Below are 20,769 nucleotides of genomic sequence, written 5' to 3' on the forward strand. Positions count from 1 at the left end.
TAGCAAAATACTTTAATGCCATTGTGGAACATTGTTTAGGATAATGATAATCCAATTCAACCATTAGTATCCAGAAGTTTGATATGTCTTTATATAAATTATATATAAAACATAATGAGCTTTGACAGAAGCCTACTTTATCAGTTATGTGAACTAATCTGGAAATAATTATATCTCTCAACATTCATACCATTCACGATTCTTAACAGTCCATATCATAATAATTTTCAGCATTGCTTCATCTTTCTATGAAATAATCTTACTGTAGCTAACACAACAAAAATAGACCTCCTCTTATACTAAAAAGTGTGAAGATTCATAGAAAATGATGTTGCAGATACTCATTTGATAGTATCTTGAAGATAAATGATATCTACGGTGGAAAATAGGACTAGAAATTAATCAGCAAATGTGCTAGCAGTTCCAAAATATACTGGAATATATCCAAGCACTATACAATCATTCCTAAAAATTTTACACAGCAGCAACCCTTGGCTTTGGAAAACAGAGTTACTGTACAATATAGTACAGTTTGGAAAAGCAGGTGTTTGATGAGTTACAGAGTAGTTACAAAGAATCCAATCATTAATCAAAAATGGAATTTAATGATGAATGGGAAAAGCAGTGAACTTTTCTTTTATTAATTGGCTGGAACTTACCTCTGTGGAGTGATTAAAATATTTTATAATATGACCAGGACAAACATGCAAAATATATACATTCATTTACATTAGACAGGTAAATTTCCTTATTTTAAAAAACATATACTCACGTTCATTTGTTGACATTCAACTACCCCCTCATTTTTGCCATCAGGATGATCAAAGAATAGCAAAACTCTGTTCTTTTTCTAAGGACTCAAATATCTGATTACAAATTAATATAGTCATTCCAGATTAATATCCAGTGTGATTGTATGTTTACATGCAGTCTTCTTTTGCCCTTAAGAAAAGAAAATACCTGAATAGTTAAAGCTCTCAAGCTCCCTCTAGTGATAGTTAACAGATTAGACAGAGATATGCAGTAACTCGACCCCTCTTTAGAGGTTGACCATGTACACAGAAACATAGAATCATAGAGCTGGAAGTGACCTTGGAGGTCTTCTATTCCAACCCCCTGTCCAAGGCAGGAGACCTTATATCTCCTGGACAAATGGATGTCCATTTTTTTTTCTTGAAAACCTCCAGTGATGGAGTACCCACAACTATGGGAGGCTAGTTTTTTCACTAATTAATTGTTCCCACTGTCAGGGAATTTCTCCTTAGTTGGAACTTGAATGGATTTCTCTTTAGAAGAGAGCTTCCTCCCATCACTTATTCTCCTACCCTCAGGTGCTTTAGAGAATAAGTAAATCTCCTCTTCTCTTCTCTTGCTTCTCAAGTACTGGAAGACAGCTATCACATCACCCCAATCCTTCTCTTTATTAGGTTATTAGACATACCTAGTTCCCTTAACCATTCATTGTTCATTTTTAGCAGCTATTATTAAATCAAATGTAGAATGCTTCCAAGATGAAGTGCTAGGTGTTATACAATTTGTTGTTTATGTCCTTTCTGGGAACTGTAAACTGTAAAAATGAGTGTACACTAAGTGTAGTTCTTTCCTTTCCTTTTTCCTGTCTTCAATTTATTTCACTTACTACTTATTCATTAGGGTAATGAAAAACATTACCCTAAGAAGGCATAGCGTGATAGTTGTATATATACCATGTAACTGTATATACAATACATATACACCAGGGATTTGATTTCTAGGCAACTAATTAATTCTAAAGAAGGATAGAAGACATCTAAAGTAGGTACATTTTCATTGTTATGAATATCAAGGGGTAGCATCAGACCCACCTGTTTGTACAGACTACATTGCATAGCACAATAAACTGCCAATGATATCATTGTTATGCCTATACCCATTCCGTATTGTAAGTATTGCTATTGATTTTTGGCAATGGTGCTACTGCAGATGCCAATAACCTCAAGTGGATGTGATCCAAAGCATCACTATTTGCATAGACAGAAAGAGCAGACAGATTAGATTTCACATAGTAGAGTGACTGAAGCATCCAAAGTAGCTACATTTTATAATCTAAGCCTTCAACTCCCAGAATTCCCCAGCCAACATGCTCTACTATGAGAATGTTGCAAAGTTCTAGTCACCTACATACTGTATCTATCACTCAATGCTTTTTTAGGGTAATGAATGTTGTTCAAGCACTGAAAAAGAATAAGTAGTAAGCAAAGTAAATTGAAGGCAGGAAAAAGAAAAGAAAATCTAACTAAATTTAGTGTATACTCATGCATCTCCATTCTATTTTATTCTTCCAAACCATTCTTGCTTCCATTACGACCACTTGCTGTTTAAACATCTCAGTCTTACTTTTTCCAAGAATCCCACCAATTTCATTCAACCAAACTTTCTCAATCATTTCCTTTATCTTCCTCTTTTTATTCTAGCTTTGTATATTGTTTTTCACACACACACTCACTTTTTCTCTTTATATGACTGAACACTACCTGTACTGTACTACTTCTTTAATGCTGATTACTCACTTCTGCATTGATTCATCACCTGTTCATTTTTACTTTGTCTCTTCTTATTTTACCAGACTTCTTAAGAAACTCATTCTCATGGAATTCACTTACTTTTGTGTTTCTCCCCTACCAAATCAACTCTTTCATATAGCAAAGTGTTTAGCAGTAGTCTCTTATATATAGCCATTTTTGCAAGCATTCTTTGCCAGCTGAATACATACTATCCACTACACTTCCATGAGTATTTTCATATCTTAATTTCCTTCACCCATTTTTCATCTTTAGAAAATACTATAGCAAATTCATTTACTTTCTCTATTTGCCATTTATGTAAACTTGGCATTTGTTCACTCTGTTTTCCCTGTCATATACAACTGTGATAAATTAATGTTCAAATCCATACTCTTCATTGCATCCTACACTCTTGTAACACTCATTGCAAATAATCTAGGTTCTTAACCAACAACATGGCATCATTTGCTGTAGATGGTAAGAAAAATTCAAGAGCCATTACCATGACAATGAGGGTTGAAACATTATTTAACATTAAACATTATTTAACACATAATTTAAATCCTGGGAAACAAGGAAATACTCAGAATGGCTCAGGAAAGCACCTCCCTGATTCACTGGAGTATAAGAAGGAGGGAAGGTGCAGCAGATTCTATTATTAGAGCTAATATCAGTAATGGGAATGTCTTCTTTTCCTGAAGGGTTGATTAGAGAATCAAGTGGTCTAGTCTGATCTACTAATGGGACTGATATCTATCTACAAGAGTACACATACATTCATGTCCCAAAACAACACATGTTGAACATCACTGCAAGCATTTATATGACATCTATCCATATATTATTAAACAATCAAAGGGACATCACACATCCTTGTCATACTTTTTGATCACTATTCACTGAACATCCATTAATTGTCAGACATGCTTTACTTCCATACATACATTTTTTATCACATGTAACAACTCACCTTGAGTTCCATATTTGCACAAAGGTTCCACAGTTCAAGCCTGTCATGTGCTTTCTCGGAATCAACAATCATACAATAAACATTCTTATCATATTTATACAGAACTGCTAAAGAACAAAGATCTGTTCTGCATGATCTCTGTCTGTTATAAACCACAATGCACTTCCCAAATGTTGCCAGCATACAAATAATCTTGTTAAATAGAAAAGAACTAAAAAGCAACCAAATTATCAAAAGGAATCTATATATATCTCCAATGAGGAAATATTACAACACTTTTGAGCTCTAGCTTTCAAAAATGAGAATTAGGAGTGGTGGTGGCAGGATATTACATAGCTCTATACAATTATAGATATGTATATGTACAAAAAATTGATAGGGGGCTCCTGGAATAAAAAATCATTTTTATATTAAATATATATTGAATCATGCAAAATTCAAGGTAGATAAAATGAATTTCCTTTTCATATAGCATTAATTAAACTTTGCTATTATAAGATGAATTGACAGCCATCAACTTAAAATGGAATTAGAAATACTGATGGAGGATAAGGATATGACATTTATATAGGAATTCCAACACTGGATGCAGAATTGATGTTAATTGTGGGGTATCCTAAATGTGAAGCTTGCTATTTTCTGTATGTAGATTTCCCAGAGCACTTAATTGCTACCATGGGAATAGAATGCTGGAATTATCCTTTGATCTCATACACAGAGTTCTCTTAGAAGATTGGAATGAGTTTTTCTGAAGCTTTTTACTGATAAGGTATTCCAAAAACCATGAATCAATTTTCCCTGTAGAAGGAAGACAGATAATCTGTAGACTATTGCCTCCTTTTTTGATCCTTGGATGACTTCCAGATCATACTGTAAGTTTAGCAGAAGCATAACCAATGTTTAGGAGTGTTTACATTTCATTATCCATTTTTATGATTTTGAAGAAAAAAGGTACATGGTGGAAGGGAGTGAAGCTGTGTTTTAAAAACAAGAAAATTTTAAGGAGAATAAAACAAAAATACTACCGACCTTTATCCTGCTATTTTATGCCCTAATAAAAATGCCAACTGGACAAATGTTTCAGTAATAGAATGCTGGATTGGCACATTTATTATCCACACCACATTTACAATTTGCTGCTTTAGAGCTGTGAATATCTAAGTTTCTGGGAATTGCCTATTCTACAAAGTCCCATTGCTCTCAGTAACCACTGGACCATTGCAATTCACTTGTCCATCTTCCCTTTAACTATTGTAACTATAGCAGAAATGCAAAGGACACTCACAGGATGGTCTTGTAATTGCATTAACCTTTTCTTCTTAGTTGGTCATTCTGTATGATTGGAAAGGAAAAAGAGAGAAGTAGTGATCAAAACTTTTTCTTTGCTAATTGTTTTATAATTCTTTCTGTTCTTTCACAGCAAGACTTTTTCTTTAGTTTTTCCACTCTTGAATCACCACTATATACAGCTGTCCTTGAAAGCTATAGCTAGTGTAAAATAAGTGACCCAAGCAGGAATGGGTGCATCCAAATATACTCAGGCAACCCCAATGATTTGAGAGTTGGATTGATTGCCAGTTGATTTCTGGGTATGATTCAAAGTGATAGTTATAAGGCTCCACATAATTCTCGACTGGGTTATCAGATAGATCATCTTCTCACACATTCATTTTCCTGATCACATTGAAAAGGTCAACTCCCTCCAGATCCTGTCTACATCTGATGGGGCCTCATAAGTGGGCATTTTTAGTCACTGTTCCCATACTTTGGAATTCTCTTCCCATGGACAGCCAGTCTGCATCTTCCCTCCTAGGTTTTAGGAGAACAGTTAAAAACTGACTGTTCCATCTAATGCAAGAAAAAAGCATTTGTGGAGTAAAGGTTAGAATTTGGCAGGCTCATGAAATTGAATAGTTTCTATTTATTATTTTGGTGTCAATTTTGTTTATGTTAACAGTAGATTTATTTATTACTTTTGAGAGAGTTACTTTTTATTTTATGCTGATCTTCATTGCTGGCTGCCTAGAGCATTTGGAAATAGGTGTCTTACAAATGCAGTAATAAAGTAAATAAATAAATAATAATAATAGAGATAGGGGAAGATCACATGATCAATGGACCACAGGTTGTATTAGAGGGTAACCTGCAGCAAGAAAAGCAAATTAAGTCAAAATTTGAAATAGAATTTGGCTGAAGGAGAACAGGCTAGGATTCTTACTCTATCTCCATCTACAGTACTTTTAATTATATTTTTAAAAGAAATCAGAGGAAAATTATATAACATTAAGTGCTTTGCCCTAATAAAAATCCCAATATGAAATCTGAATAACAAGCAAATGGTATGGAGAAGAATAGGAATGGCAGAAAGGGATGAATGATAGTGAATGGTACAGATAATCCACAATCCATAGAATATATATTTATAATTTAGCTATGAATAGATGTATGGATAGCAGTTCCTAGTGATGCTGAGTCCCATAGCTCCTGCCAATTCAACACCTTTGCCTGAGTCAGCATTGTACAACTCATTAATTATTTCTAATTCCTCATTAACCTTTGTGTCACAAGAACAATCCATTCCCAAGCCTTGGCAATAAACCCCTGTCTCTGGATCCATCTTACATTTGTACCGGATTAATCAACCTGGGCTTCCCTGTTCGATATTTATAAATCAAATCAGGTGCCATATTCCACCTGTAAGCATAAGTTAGATCAGCAGAAAGGAGTCCTTCAATGGCTATTTTTTCATCACCCAGAATTTGAGAATTAAATGGTGACATGGCCCATCCACTTGAAATGACTACGGATAGGCAATCTGCTGGGCAAGGGGCCAGAGAATAAATAGTAAAACGCATCCCCCTCCTCCCCACAGATTCACATTCATCTGGTCTCCAGGGCAAAATTGTCCCTGAGGAAGAGTAGTCAGATAACACTGAACTGGACAGAGCATATAAAAAGCAGCTCATCAGACCTTCCCCACCTTGACACCACCAACACAACTTGATAAGAGAAGAGGGGGGGGAGCAGAATTTGTCAGTGAGAAGAGAATTAAAGAGGCCTGCATTTCAGCAAGTCCTGCCAGGTTAATACCACTGCCTATCTCCCTGACAGCTCCAAGATTGATTACCAGCCTCAGCACTCTTTATAACTTGATCAGGCGAATTAATCTCTGGCTGTGGGCCCATCTGATGCTTGGCATCGCAAATTTAATTTGGAAATGTAGCAGCTCTTTTACTATTCTCCCCTTCTTTTTGCTGCCCTCCTCCCCATATGCATGTAGCAAGGGTGGTGTTGCCGTAACAACAAGGTCTAGAAATGGCTTCTAACTTGAGGCCGGAGCTGTCAAGGCTTCAGTCGTCTCAAGGGAGGTGTTTCATCAGGTATGGAGAAAAAAAGAGCCTTAACAGACACTAAGTAAGACATATTAATGTACTAAAGACTTAATGAAGTTTGGAGGGGTGGGGGTGTAGAGGGGAAAGTGCTTACTTTATTAGTTTATGGCCGATTAATGGGGATGGTCATTACAATGATGGAGATGGATTACTCGCATCAAACTGTTTCTGCCATCCCTACTCAAATCATGGCGCTGCCTGATACGAAGCTTCATCTTGGTCAGCCTCTGAGATCTCTAGTTTTTGAATATTCCTGAAGGCGAGTGTTTATTCGAAGAGATAAGTGCCAGTGAAGGATCTATATATCTCTATAAGTTATATTTCAATAACATTGATGTTTGTGGAGGTGTTTGTGAGTATGAATAGGGGAATTCTAACTAGTGGTTAGAGCATTGTAATGCACACACACATTGATAAGCCACACCTGCAAATGGACAGCAATTCTACCTTCTCCATGCCCACCCACACTCTTGCCCAGCCCACGAGAAGCCTCTTTGGGGAATTTTCCAGTTTCATAAATAGTCACACAGGCTCTTAGAGAATAGAGGACACATTTGGGTTCCCTTACTGTCACTTTAGCCAAGGGCCTGGAAGACTTGGCTGACTATAGACATAAGCGTGCTTATGTGTGGCCTTTCTCATCACACCATGTGTGGTGAATTCTCCATTTGTAGGAGTGCAACCTATATCATGCTGACTGGGAAGTTGTGGTCTACACATCTTACAGTTACCAAGGTTGAGAAACATTTTCATAGAGGGAATAACAAGCAGTGGATGATGTTTGAAATGTATATTGCCTCAATCATGAGGCACAACAGATGTTTCTGAGGAGATGGAAAAAAATGAGTAGTACAACCTTCGAGACCGACTTCTGACACCAATAGCCTCCCACTGGCCAGTTCGCTCTTAGTGTCTTCTAGTGCTTGTCCAGATTTTTGGAAACTCCAGTTTACCAGCCACTAAGTATTTATTTATTTATTTTGATTTTTATTGAAACATTGTGTATGAAATGCTCATTGCTCTGTTCTGTTTATCTTAGCTATGATCCTGCAAGGTAAATATTTGACCAGACCTGAAAATATTTTGAGTGGCATCTTGGCCCTTGACAAAGAGTTCTTATCTGCATATGATTCCTTCTAAGAACAGATGATAGGCAGGATACTGTATTAAGTGTAAAAAGTGTGAGGAGAGCCTTTTGTTTGAAAAGTTTATTTTTCCTTGCTTCCTTGTAAGGGAGTATTCTGTCCTTTGATTATGAATTATATGATGGCTGGGCATATGCCTGGATTTCTACAGTAACCATCAGGATTTTAGACTCAATAGCTCTAGCAATCTACTTGAATTCCAAACTTTTAATATGAAATTACATTATGTTGTGCAATATTCTCTTTGTATGGTTAAAATGTTCTTTCTCCATAATTTTCCACCAGTTTCCTCTACAAGTCATGAGTGGTGACTTGTGTGCTAGGGACTGAAGGGAGAGGAGACTTGGAGAATTGGTAGTCTGTTGGCTTAGTTGAAAATGCTGAAAAGTGGACAGAACTCCTGGTGGTTCCTGGATGACCAGATGTTGCACACCATGTGGGTCACCGATTTTGGACAAGTTATATCTTAGAGAACTCTATAACCTGATATTCAAGAGAATATCGATTTATCAGATTTCTAAAAAAAGATTTCTTACTAATGAGAAAACCTGATTAATGAATCAGAGGGCTACATTTTATATAAAATGACAAATATTATTGTAACCTGTCACTGTGTTTCTATAGAAGTCCAACTGAAATGTATTTGTACTTCACTTGATAAAGTTCCATTGCTGGCTTAGATGTTACTTTAATCTATAACCTTTTGTCAATCAATGAGTGAATTAGATCCTTCCTAGTGAAGTGACTAAAATTAGATTAGCCGGAGCACCCATGTGCTCAGAATGGGCTTGATTAAACTCCCATCTGTGCATTCTTGACATTTGAAGAGTTGATTTTAACTAGTGTTGTGAAATTGAGTGTGGAAGAATAAAGAAGGAAAGATCATAATGGAGCCTCTTATTAATACATTCAACTTATTAATGTCTCCTAAAGGCAATATGTTATTTATAATTGTCAAAGCAAATCTGGTGCTAACTACTTTTCAGTATTATTTTAAAAACTAAGATTACAGTCTCTGTCATCTAAGAGAACATTTGACCATGTGGACAGTTTATAAGATCTTAAATTTTATTGAATTTTTCTTGTTTATCTTTATTGGGAATTAGGCTGGTAGATTTGTTCAGTGGATTAGGGCATTAATAGTCTAAATAAATATCAGTTATATTCATTGCTGATTGGTGATTTATTAAATTGATGTTATTAAACTTTATTAAATTGTGGAAACACTTTATTTAACACTTTTTAAAAGAAGTAGGAAAGTTATAATATACTAAACTTTAGAAACAAATAAAAACAAAAACATTTTATTGTTCAAATTACCAAAGTATTATTAATCAGGTACATATGTTTGGGGAGAAAACAGATAATTTGTTAATTACTGTAACAATCTGTGATATAAGGGAGGAGTTGTCTTTATATTCTATCTCTTGTTTATTTGGAGAATTAGTTGTTTATAAACAAAGCTTTAACAATAAACTTACATGAAGAATTTGTATGAAGCAAGTATATTTCTGTTTAGAGGCACAACAAACAGAAACCTCTATTTTATTTAAGGAATGATAGTTATTACAGAGCCACCACTGTTTTTGTTTCATGTGTTTTTTGAAATTTGTGAAGTGTTTGTCCTCTCTCCTCTAAGTCCTCTCTAAGTTTCCTTTCTCTTTTCCTTACAAGGAAGGCCAATCAAGTCTTTATTTATCTTGGTAGATTTCAAAGAACAATAATTTCATCTTTCTTTTTTTTTTGTCTACAGTTGCTTGAAAGAAACATTTCTAAAACCAAAATCTGTCTATTACCTTGCAAGTATAAATGAGAGTTGTCCATGAACGGGCTAGGGTACATGTGGCAGAGGGGTGTGTGTGTGTGTGTGTGTGTGTGTGTGTGTGTGTGTGTGTGTGCTGAAGGAAATGGATGGATTCATGTTTTAGCACCACGGAGAGCTACTGCATTTGCTTTGCTTCCAGTAGGACAGTAAGTGTAGGAAAATAACTTTCATTGACCAATACTCATAGAAAGGGGCTCCTCCGGGTGCCGTCGGCCAAACAATGTTGACTGGTGGCCCCCAGGGGGAGAGCCTTCTCTGTGGGGCACCTACTATCTGGAATGAGCTCCCCCCGGAGATACGGAGGATCCCAGATCTACGCACCTTCCGCCACGCTCTCAAGACTTTTTTATTCCATCAGGCAGGCCTGGCCTAATTTTTTCCCCTTTTTTCCCTTTTTTCCCTTTTTACAATGCAAATTTTAATCTGTTTTTAATTAGTGGGGTGTTTTAAATCTGTCTTTGGCCAAATTGTTTAATTCGGTTTTATTTTGCTTTTAAATTTTGTATTTATGTTTTATCTTGTGGCTGTTCACCGCCCTGAGTCCTTCGGGAGTAGGGCGGTATATAAATTAAATAAAACTAAAACTAAACTAAACTTTTAAAATTGGACTAAGTGTTATGCAAAGTTTGATTGGGTTCTCAACTTCTATAAAGCTTTGACAAAGATGTATTTTGAAACTGCTTCTGTCTGAGGTGTTTGTATGTACAGTATGCTGTGCATATGCAGAAGACTCCTCCCAAGCAAACTTGCAAGAATTCAGAAGGATATAAAGTGCTTCAATAAAACAAAACACCTCATTGTTGCATCTCATTGAAGAGAATTGTGTCATTAACATGACACAAAGCATCTCAAGTTAAAGCCCAGCAGCCTTGCACAGGCCTCACATTCATTTTCAGATTTCACAGAATTATTCATGGACATGGTTCAAGAAAACAGAAATCTTGAAGTAGAAATGCTAATTGGGTAATAGATCCAAGAAAAGAGGTAATATTTATTAGGCCTGTGTGAAGTGCTTATAATTTGTCTCAGCCATATGTTTTGTGCCACAGGGGTATTGCTATTCACCTTGTCAAATCACAGCAGTGAAAGTATGTGCCTTGTCAAGGTGTTTTAAATTGCTTCAACAACTTCCTCTGGTTCATCCATTCCATGCAAGAAAAGACTGTTGGAGTGATGCAAAGCAACCCAATCACGTTAGTCTTTAAAATGATGGTGGTGGGGTTGCTTTGCAAAGCAGTTTTAAAAGTGCTTTGCTGAAAGTTAATCGTTCTTCAAAGTTTGCACAGCTCTAATATCTATGCTATTTATTAAAGATTATTATGTACCACATTATTTTACATAAAAGTTATTCCCATTTCTGATGTTTTTCCTCCAATATCAATAGCCATTTTATGTGACAATCTCCCTTCATTTTTAAACAAGAAGTAGATTAAGTAGGAAGTGAGTAATTAATCCAAAATGATCTAATGGGTTTCTGTGACTGAGAATTCATTTGAATTTGACTTCCTCAATCCTCATTCAATACCTTAACCACAGTTCCATTGGTTTCCCCTTATCTCAGATGCAAATAATTCATGTAAAACAAACAATCCCGAAGTATCACTGAAGTTGAGCCTGGTGGCGCAGCAGACTAATAGCCTGTTATTAACATTCAGCTGCCTGCAATTACTGCAAGTTCGAATCTCCCCAGGCTCAAGGTTGACTCAGCCTTCCATCCTTTCTAAGGTAGGTAAATTGAGGACCCAGTTTGTGGGGGAAATAAGCTGATTTTGTATAAATATACAAAAGTATGAAGGCTATTGCTTAACGCATTGTAAGCCGCCCTGTGTCTCCAGAGAAGGGCGGCATATAAATCAAATTAAAAAAAAAAAGTCTCATCTCACTCCTTCCACCTGCTTTGAATCTGATTTTTAGGCCATGAAACACAGTCCAAATCCTCCCTCTCCTCCTTCTTCTTTTTCAATAGAATCAATATTTCAAAAGTTGTGTTGTATTAATCACGCTGCAATTCCTATAATCCCTATCCTAAGTTAAAATATAGTAATCTTTTCTGTGACCCTTATCTTGATGTGTAAACTGAAAAGATGATCCATAAAATTACTCATAAACTCAAGGTCTTTCCTTACTTGGACCTATGTATGGCAGATAATTATTTTGGTATCATCTTTTTTCTGCTGTGCCCCCATGATCTCGCCTCCAACTCATCCCCAGTTTATGACTGAGACAGTCCCACTCAGTGAATTCCCATTTAAGTACCTGAACAGGAAGACATCCTTATTTTCTGTGGCCTTTCCAATAGTTAGAAATAGAAAAAATCATTCGGTCTATGCTTTCTTTGCTTTTTTAGTTCATCTTTACTTTTTTCTACATTCTAGTCCCTGTAAAACAATTCAAAGCTCTGCAATCTCCCCGTCCCACGCCACCCCCCTTTTTTTGCAAATGAAATATCTCATGCAGAAATAAGATACGGTATATAACTTCTCCTGGATGGGCTTGGCCAGTGGGGAAAAAAACTATTAACCTAATACTTCTTATAAGAGCATGTTCAGTTGCACTATCATAGAATTTTGTAATGTTTGGCATTCTGGATCACTCTAGTCAATGGCAGGTATTCTTTTAACCCTGTTAAAAATCTTTCACAGCTGAGAACATCCCACAGATCCTCTCCTACATACAGGATGAATAGGGACAGCCAGGCAGCAATAAAAGTGTCATGATTGTCTCCTCGGCATCATTGGGTTACATACAGTATTTCAGGAGAGCAAACAGCAGAGCGGCTAATTATTGCTTCTCTCCACCCTGACTCGCTCCCAATTTAAGATGGATCTGACTGTCACTAGAGGTGACAGATGAAGACAAAGCACAGGTACAGCTCCCATGAACTCTAGGCCTGGTTGCAGCATTTGAGAGGAGCTCAGAGCACTGGAGAATGGAGGCTGTTCTATAGAAACTTTAACTCTTCTGATTCTGGAATTCAAGCAGACAAGAGAATGAATAATACCTTCTTGTTAAACAACTTTTTTCTATATATGTATATGAGTATCTGCTCATCCGATAAATCTTTTACATTGTGGAAGCAGCAGTCCCACATAATCACTATCATATGTGCTCAGAAATACTTGGCTGACATGCAGCATATGGGCTACAATGGCATAATAAAACCTCTCCTAGTCTGACACCCACCAGGTTGTTTGGGACTTCATTTGTTTTCAGTGGCTGTGATGGATGGAGCTGATGCAGTTATAGTCCAAAACACCTGGAAGGCACCGTAGTGATAACCCTACAACTTCCTCTACAATTAAGATTGCCAGTGCTAAAGTTTTATATTCTGGAGACTTCTCAAATCTGGTCACTTTTAGAAATAGAATAGAAATGGATGTCGAAAAATACATACAGATATACAGAAACAGATGTACAGAAACAGAAATACGGATGCAGATCATGAGTAAAGAAGCCAGAGTCACATTTGTAAGTTATTAAAATATTTCTTGTAGGTTTCTTTGGGTATTCCCAAGAAAAGCTCTACATTTAAATTCAGCCAGTGTGATATTCAACCAGTTTATTGTGTCCTCTTTCTGAAAAAACACATATGCTGTCATCTTATATAAAGCTCTTCAGAATTGCCACCGTATATAAAGTTCTTTAGAATTAATTAAACAAAAACATTTTCTATTTGCAAGCCCAGGGATGCAGTCATGGGGGACTTGGCATTGTGAGATGATTTTTCTCTTTCTCTTGCCTTGAAGGACTTTCCCACCAATGAATTCCCATAAGGCTCTGGTTCGAGACATGAGTCTTTTCTACAGCAGTGCTCAAGGCTATTTAATTTTTATCCCCCAAAGCCTTAATATGTGAAGGATATATTATATCCGACTACCTTTACTTTTATTTTGCCACAAAAGCAAAAGGAATGAAGGCAGATGCTTTTTTCAGCAGATTAATGCTCCAATCATAATATGACAGAATAAATAAAAATACTAATTAACAAACCAGATTGATTTATTGGAATGGTTAATAAGTGTGATACCAGAATTATTTATAAATAGATTGGTGTAATTGTTTTATATTGACTATCTGAAAATATTGTATCTTTATTGAATTGACTTTAGCACCTCGACTGAGATTTTAGGAGGGAATCAGAAATCCTTCTTGATTATTCCATATTATGGATAAAACATACTGCTTTCTTAGCCTGATTATATTTTTTGGTAGGGGGCTAGATATTGTATCATGCATTGTAATTGTTCATTTCTAAGGAGTCATAAAATTGCTGCTGTAGTTTTTTCAGGATTTTTTAAAAATCAGTTTTTAAGGTTTGGATACCTACATGCACATTGTTGGAGTGCTATAATGAACTGCTTGTGTCTCCTTCTGAAGTTCCCAAAGGCTACAAACTAAGGCAGACACAATATGGTCTTTCTGCAATTCCTATTAGACTAAGAAGCATGATCCCAAAAGTGGATCTTGGATCTATTACACAGTTGTTTTACTTGCCTGACTTGGCCACTGCTCATCCCCATCAGAAGAATACAGTCATGACTAATTTCCGCCCAGTGTTGGCTCTGTTCTTCGTCAACTGCTAACAAAAGGAAGTGGCTGGATTTTCCTTCTTTTCACAGTTTGCAGATAAAAAAGCTTAATTAATGGTAGCAGGGACCAGATTATGAAGAACTGTCTCAGGGGTTTCATTGGCTGTAGCTGCTGTTTGGTGTACCAAGATCTCCTCCAAGCATGCTAATAAAACTCATCTCCTTGTGATTTTTATTCAGTAATAACAACCTAAATATTATTCAGAAATAAAAACTTGCACAGAAAACAGGAAGAAGGCTCTTATGCTCAAACTGAGCTTTTACTCAACCAATTAATAGGAGCTGCTATAGGGAGGCCCAAGCTTGGGCAATTGCTTCAGTTATAAAACTATTTCAGATATAAAGTACAAGGTTAGATCATCATCATCATTGTCATCATCCTCATCCATCACAGTTCTAAAAATGTAATTTAAAAAATGACTAGAATCGTTATTAGGTGTTATTTCAAACTGATAGGATAATAACAATATTTTCAAAAGCCTGGGTTTTTTTTCAATAGGCAAGAATCGGAAAAGTATTCATAATGGAGTAATAAAATTGTTTGTAATACATGAGATTTGGAGGATTCCTTTGGGATTGGGAAACAAAAGTGCTCTCGTCTAAATCCTGCAGAAAGAAAGTTAAATATTTATTAATTCCAAACGGTACCTTAACAGACTTATTTTTTTTATTTAAAATAATACTGGTATTAAATATATCAATTTTATTCTTTTCTGATTTCTCAATTTTTGCTCAGATGTAACCATTTCATACTGAATGGAAATTAAATTGTTTCTCACTATATTCCACTCACATATCACCTGCTTTGAATTTAATTGTACTTTATTACACGGTTCAAAGCAGAGGAGAAGCAAAAAAATAATGGCTAATCTCAACAAAGTGACAGACTGGCTAGTGGTAACTTCAGACCAGAGAGTACCGGATAGCAATGGCAAGTATGGAAATGAATGTGCAGAAAGACAACTAGCAGCTAAACAGATTCCCGATAAGGGTTTTCTCCACAAAACAGCACATTACTCAAGTAGATAACCTGGGGCTGAGTGTCAAAAAGTGACTAAAACCAGAACTACAATTGGTTTTATGAATGGAAGTACTCTTAACTGACTCTTAGGTTAAGCCATGTGCTTCTTTAATTTCTCCATTGACATTTTATTGCCGTACATCATATTGTCACTTTTAGTTTTTCCACAACCACTTCCATCCTTGTGATAAAATAAAAATCCTCTCCGCAGCATTGATTCCAGGGCTGAAAAGAAGATAACATAGAAGCTGGCAAATATTTTCTATGTGCATGACTAAGCTAGCTGTATCCAGAAGGAACCAACATTAGGAAAGATTGGCTTAAAATGAAAAACAATTAATTATATTACTTATATAACATATTACTTTTTATAGTTAATGTAGAATTCAGATATGTGGAGCATAGCTCTCATTAAGTGCATAGTTCTCTGCTTTTTTTTCTTATTCATTTATTTTGCGAAAATAAAATTAAGATAAAAATCCTCATTTTTAAATAACCAGTCATACAGGGTCCCAGATTCTTCCAGAGAGATAATGGAGGAAAATTTACCCTGCTGTAATCCAAAACTTTGCATTTTCAGCTCTGGCTCTCTCTCACAACTTGTTCTTCGAGATTACCTAAATACTTAATAGGATGTCTTAAGCAATTGGTGGGCTGGTAGCAGTCCCACTAATTGCTTTGAGTCTTAATTCCTTGTTGATTTGTTTACTTAGTAATGGCCATATCTAATGTCAGTGGAGCAGTTGTTTTGAACTGACATCCCCTCTGTTGGTGGAGCTGACAGTAAGTATAGTTTGAAACACACAATGCAGAGGAGCGGGGTAGAGCTAGTCCTCTCATCCCTGCCACCACCAAACTCTTGCCTTTTCCCTGTATGTATCAGGGGACCAACTTAGATATTATTCATTAAAAACCTCAGCCAAATCTGCAGCCTTCATCTATTTGCCATGACTAATATCAGGCATTTGAACGTTTTTATTAAACTCTGCCGTTTCCTCTCCTTTTTAAAATTTAATAATAAATTGGATGTCACATTATAGCTGCATTTATTAAAACCCACCAGAGCTCGCTCACTCAGTATGCTGCAGTCGTGTGAATTATTAAAGTCACCCTCAACCTCCCCTCTCACCGGGCCTTTGCTGCAACTGCACAAGGTGTTTCTCTCTTCCCCATTTTATTTGCCAGACAGAATAAGTGCCAGCAAGAGACAGAGGTAAAACAGGCTATACTTTTAAGTGAAATTAGAAAATAAACATTCAAGTAAAGGACGAATATCGCACCACAGCTATAGAACAGGGGCTGCTCTTAAAGAAAATAGGCAATGTTAAGAAAAGTATTTCAGAACAAATGCAAGTGGAAAATCCCAATTTCTATGATATGTTATGACAATGAAGCTAATGGTCAGTTATAATGGTCTGTGAGGATGTACCTGAGAGACAGGAGAGGGGCGGGAAGGAGGATGAAATGCATAGAGTAAGTAACTTCCACAGTTATGTTCTTGTAAACTAGCAATAAAGATAATATTAGTACTCATGGTTGCCTGGACTGCTTTGAAGGGCTAGCATCAATTTTGCAAGTCTGAAAGTACACATATCCCCCTCTCATCTTTACAGCCCAAGAAATTAGGGAGGGTCCCTGCTGAGACATTTGCTAAACCAATATTCCTTCTGTGGGATAAGGTGCCTTTACTTCAGTGTTCCCTAGTCTGCAGCTCCTCCTCTTGTCTCTCAAAGAGTTTCTCACAGAAACTACAGTGGGGCATCTTCCACAGGTTAAGTAGCACTGGATACATTGAAAAATGTATCTGAACAATTCTTCATTAAGCCAGTTAAATGTCATAAACCTATGAGTTCCCCAGAACTTTTTATTATATGAGATACTGAAAAAGTAGAGAGGTGGATAAGGAAAAATGCTGGTCGATTTAAGTCATGGGATCTGCATTTAATCAGTCTAAAGATGGATGGGGAAGGGGGAGGAAAAATAGCAGACATTCATACTGAACTTTATCAGGTGCTATGCTGGATACACTTAGTGTTATCCACAGAATTCTTAAGAAAAAGAAATCAGCAAACAATAGTACTCATCAATATTAAAACCATACAATCCTCCTGTTGCTAATGTAGCAGAACTGAAACATTGCAAAATTGTACGTTCCTTTTTTAAAAATTCTACTGGTATTTTATATAAAATCATTACTTTGTTTTCTGAGTATCAGAAGAAATACTGTGAAATTCCTATGAAGATAACCAAAAAGAAGAGTAGTGTTAAAAAGGTGGAAAATTAAGTTTAGAGTAGAGATTTCAAGTAGAAGGATCAAGCTTTAAATAAAATACATTAATTCACTATGAGAGTGGCTCTGGCTGTGCTTACTCAGCTTACTTAATATACAAAATTGAATCATATAATAAAATAAATCATCAGCTAATCAAATGGAATGGGTTCACTTAACTTACCAAGTTAAAAAATTCCTGCTAGTTAGAGGTTCAGCATTCATGCAAATTCAATCAGTGAAATGCAAGTACAAATGCCTTTAAAATCATCAGATCTATGGGAGGTCGGTAATTTGAGGAGCTACAAGCATACACAATTTCCAGGGACAAATTTAATATAAATCTGTATTATTTCCTTGAAGCTGATAGAGGGGGAATAATTGGTGAGAAAAGAGTTGATTCCTCTCTGTTGAGGAAAAATTTTCCACTGAAAATTTTATAAAGAAAGGATTTCCTGCTGATAAAAAAAGGTAGAAAGGTTTTTAATAATACACAATACATTGCTCTATGTCTGAAAAGATGACACATGTAACTCATCAGCCTAAGCAGCAGGAATGGAAGATCTCAGTATGAAAGAAACATTTGCCAGCAGGTGGCACTATTTAGTGGTCAACGATCCAACAACAGGTAGGAAGAGGAAAAATCTAGCTATAAACAGTAAAAAGGGAAAGGAAAGGGGTAGGCAAGCATATATTCAAACTTTATTTTTGAATGTTAAAAATATTGGGGTTTTTTTTTTGTTATTTTGCCAAAATTTTTAAAAAATCTGAAATCGATAAAGGCTTTTAATTCACCAGGGTGGGTAATTCTTCTCTCGTTTTTCCTGCTTGATGTTTTATCACACTTCTTGTCATATACATTCTAGGACAGGAAGCAAATTTCTCTGTATTTGTTCTGCAAGCAATAAGGAAGCCCCAGGTTCAGTCATTAGGATTCAGACCTCAAGAATTATCACTTTCCATGAATGGTATTCTGTACTAAACTTAGCAAACAAAACTATTTTTTGTTATGTATTGCTATTCATATGATATTTTAAACAGGCAGGAAAGTGTCCATATATGTTAATCCTTTTTCCTGCTTACAGTCTATACACATTCTGCTTATACAGATGGTCAATATGTAGACCAGGGATGAAATGCTCTGAAGTCTGCTACTGCTTCGCTACCGCTAGGGGTGTGCACCAAATTCATGCTTTGCGCACATGCACACCACAGATGCTACCACTGAAAAAGGAGGATTAAGAAGCCTTTTCTGATAAGTAGAACAGTGAGGAGGGGGAAACAGCTGTGACGCGCAATTATTATTCTAGCGACTATAAATCGCACGGCACAGCTGGTTGTCAGAAATACCAGGTCACCTGAACCGGTAGCAATTTTTTTACTACTGGTCCACCCAAACTGGTAGCATTTATTACTACTGGTTTGAGTGAACCGGTCCAAACCGGTAGCATTTTACCCCTGATGCAAACCCAAAGTGACACCTTTCTTAATGACAAAGTCTGCACAATATCCTGGTTTTAAGGACCCAGTTTTCTCTTTTTTTTCCTTGAGCATGGGCATGACCTATGCTTGGATCCAATTAGCTGAAGCCTTTTCAGTATGAGTCCAGGGCCATGCATATCCCATTTTGGACTATTTAAGAGATGTTTCCTCTGTCCACACTCTAAACACCATAAGGCATGGCTACTCCTAAACATCTGATAGTGGCACTGAAACCCATATTGTTTCTCGTGACCAACAACAGAATCATGTTTTGATCCTCCTACCTAGCATCTTTTTATTTATGGGATAGGAGACAACAATGATAAATGATGATGCGAATATATCTAATCTGGGTTAATTGACCATTTTGATAGTTTGACCTTCTCCAGAAAGACTCTTGTAATGTGAAGGAAACCAGGAACTGTCCTTTGGCTTCTCTTTATAGAGCAAGGGCACCAATTGCTTTGTTTCCTTCTCCTTTCTCAGACTTGACAATGAGACGATGAATCCTTTCTCCCTGATCTATATTTCTTTCTTTTTTGATAAATGATTGTGTCGTGGATACATGATGAAACCCAGACCAAAGAACCATGATATTTCAGGGCTAGGCAAGAGCTTCAGAAAGTTCTCTGCTGCACAAACACTAAATTATGTGGGGTTTTGTTTTTTTAATGAAATGGTTTGCCAATGCCTGCATCATAGGCTTGGGAGTTCTTTTTCTTCTTTTTTTTCTCCCCTCCTCTCTCTCCTGCTGCAGTTATTATTGTTAAATATTAGTAATGAAGAAAATATATTAAAGCCTTGGTTTAGTTTGAGCAACACTTTTCTTAAAACATTATTAGGATAGTGAGCCTCTCTAGGGCATTATTAAAACTTTGCAGACTTCTCCAAGAGTAACTAAGACAAAACAGTTATTATGGCAATGCTTGCTTTGGTCCATCGCCCAGAGGAAAACTAATTTAAATAAAGATGAAGGAACAAAGTTTCCCCTGGTTCATCCTGGCCTGCGTGGTGGCCAGCATAGCAAAGGGACAATGATGAAGTTGAATGCAAGAAATAGAGGAATTTTCCAGTTGGTGCCCAGGGCTGACTGACTACCGCAAGTAGTCCACAGCTATCATAATATCTTGATAGGAGAACAGCCAGAGAAAGGAAACGCTCAGTAGCTACTATTTTTTCTGGCAGGACTTCTGTGTCTTTCAAACCAAAATAAATTCAACAGATGATGCTTTCTTCCAGACAGAATTGCAATGACACAAAGTGTTTATTCTACTTTATTTATTCTTATCACTTAAAGTCTTTTGCCAAAAACAAAAAAAAAAAAAAGAAGAAGTGTGATGAACTTGCTTGAAATAGTGGGTGATGTGGGTAGATACAGGAAGTTCAGGCTCAGCAGGGTTAATTGAAGCTACTGAGGCATCTCTTGGAGATCCGCAATGGCCCAGCAGGAGCGCCGAACCAGCATATTTTAACGTAACAACAAATAACTTTAATTAACTTCTGTGGCAGTGACAGATTCTAAACAATTAACCT

Source organism: Pituophis catenifer, unplaced genomic scaffold (assembly GCF_029215685.1).
Source record: "Pituophis catenifer annectens isolate HBS135680 unplaced genomic scaffold, rPitCat1.0.hap2 SCAF_6, whole genome shotgun sequence".
NCBI classification, from domain to species: Eukaryota; Metazoa; Chordata; class Lepidosauria; order Squamata; family Colubridae; genus Pituophis; species Pituophis catenifer.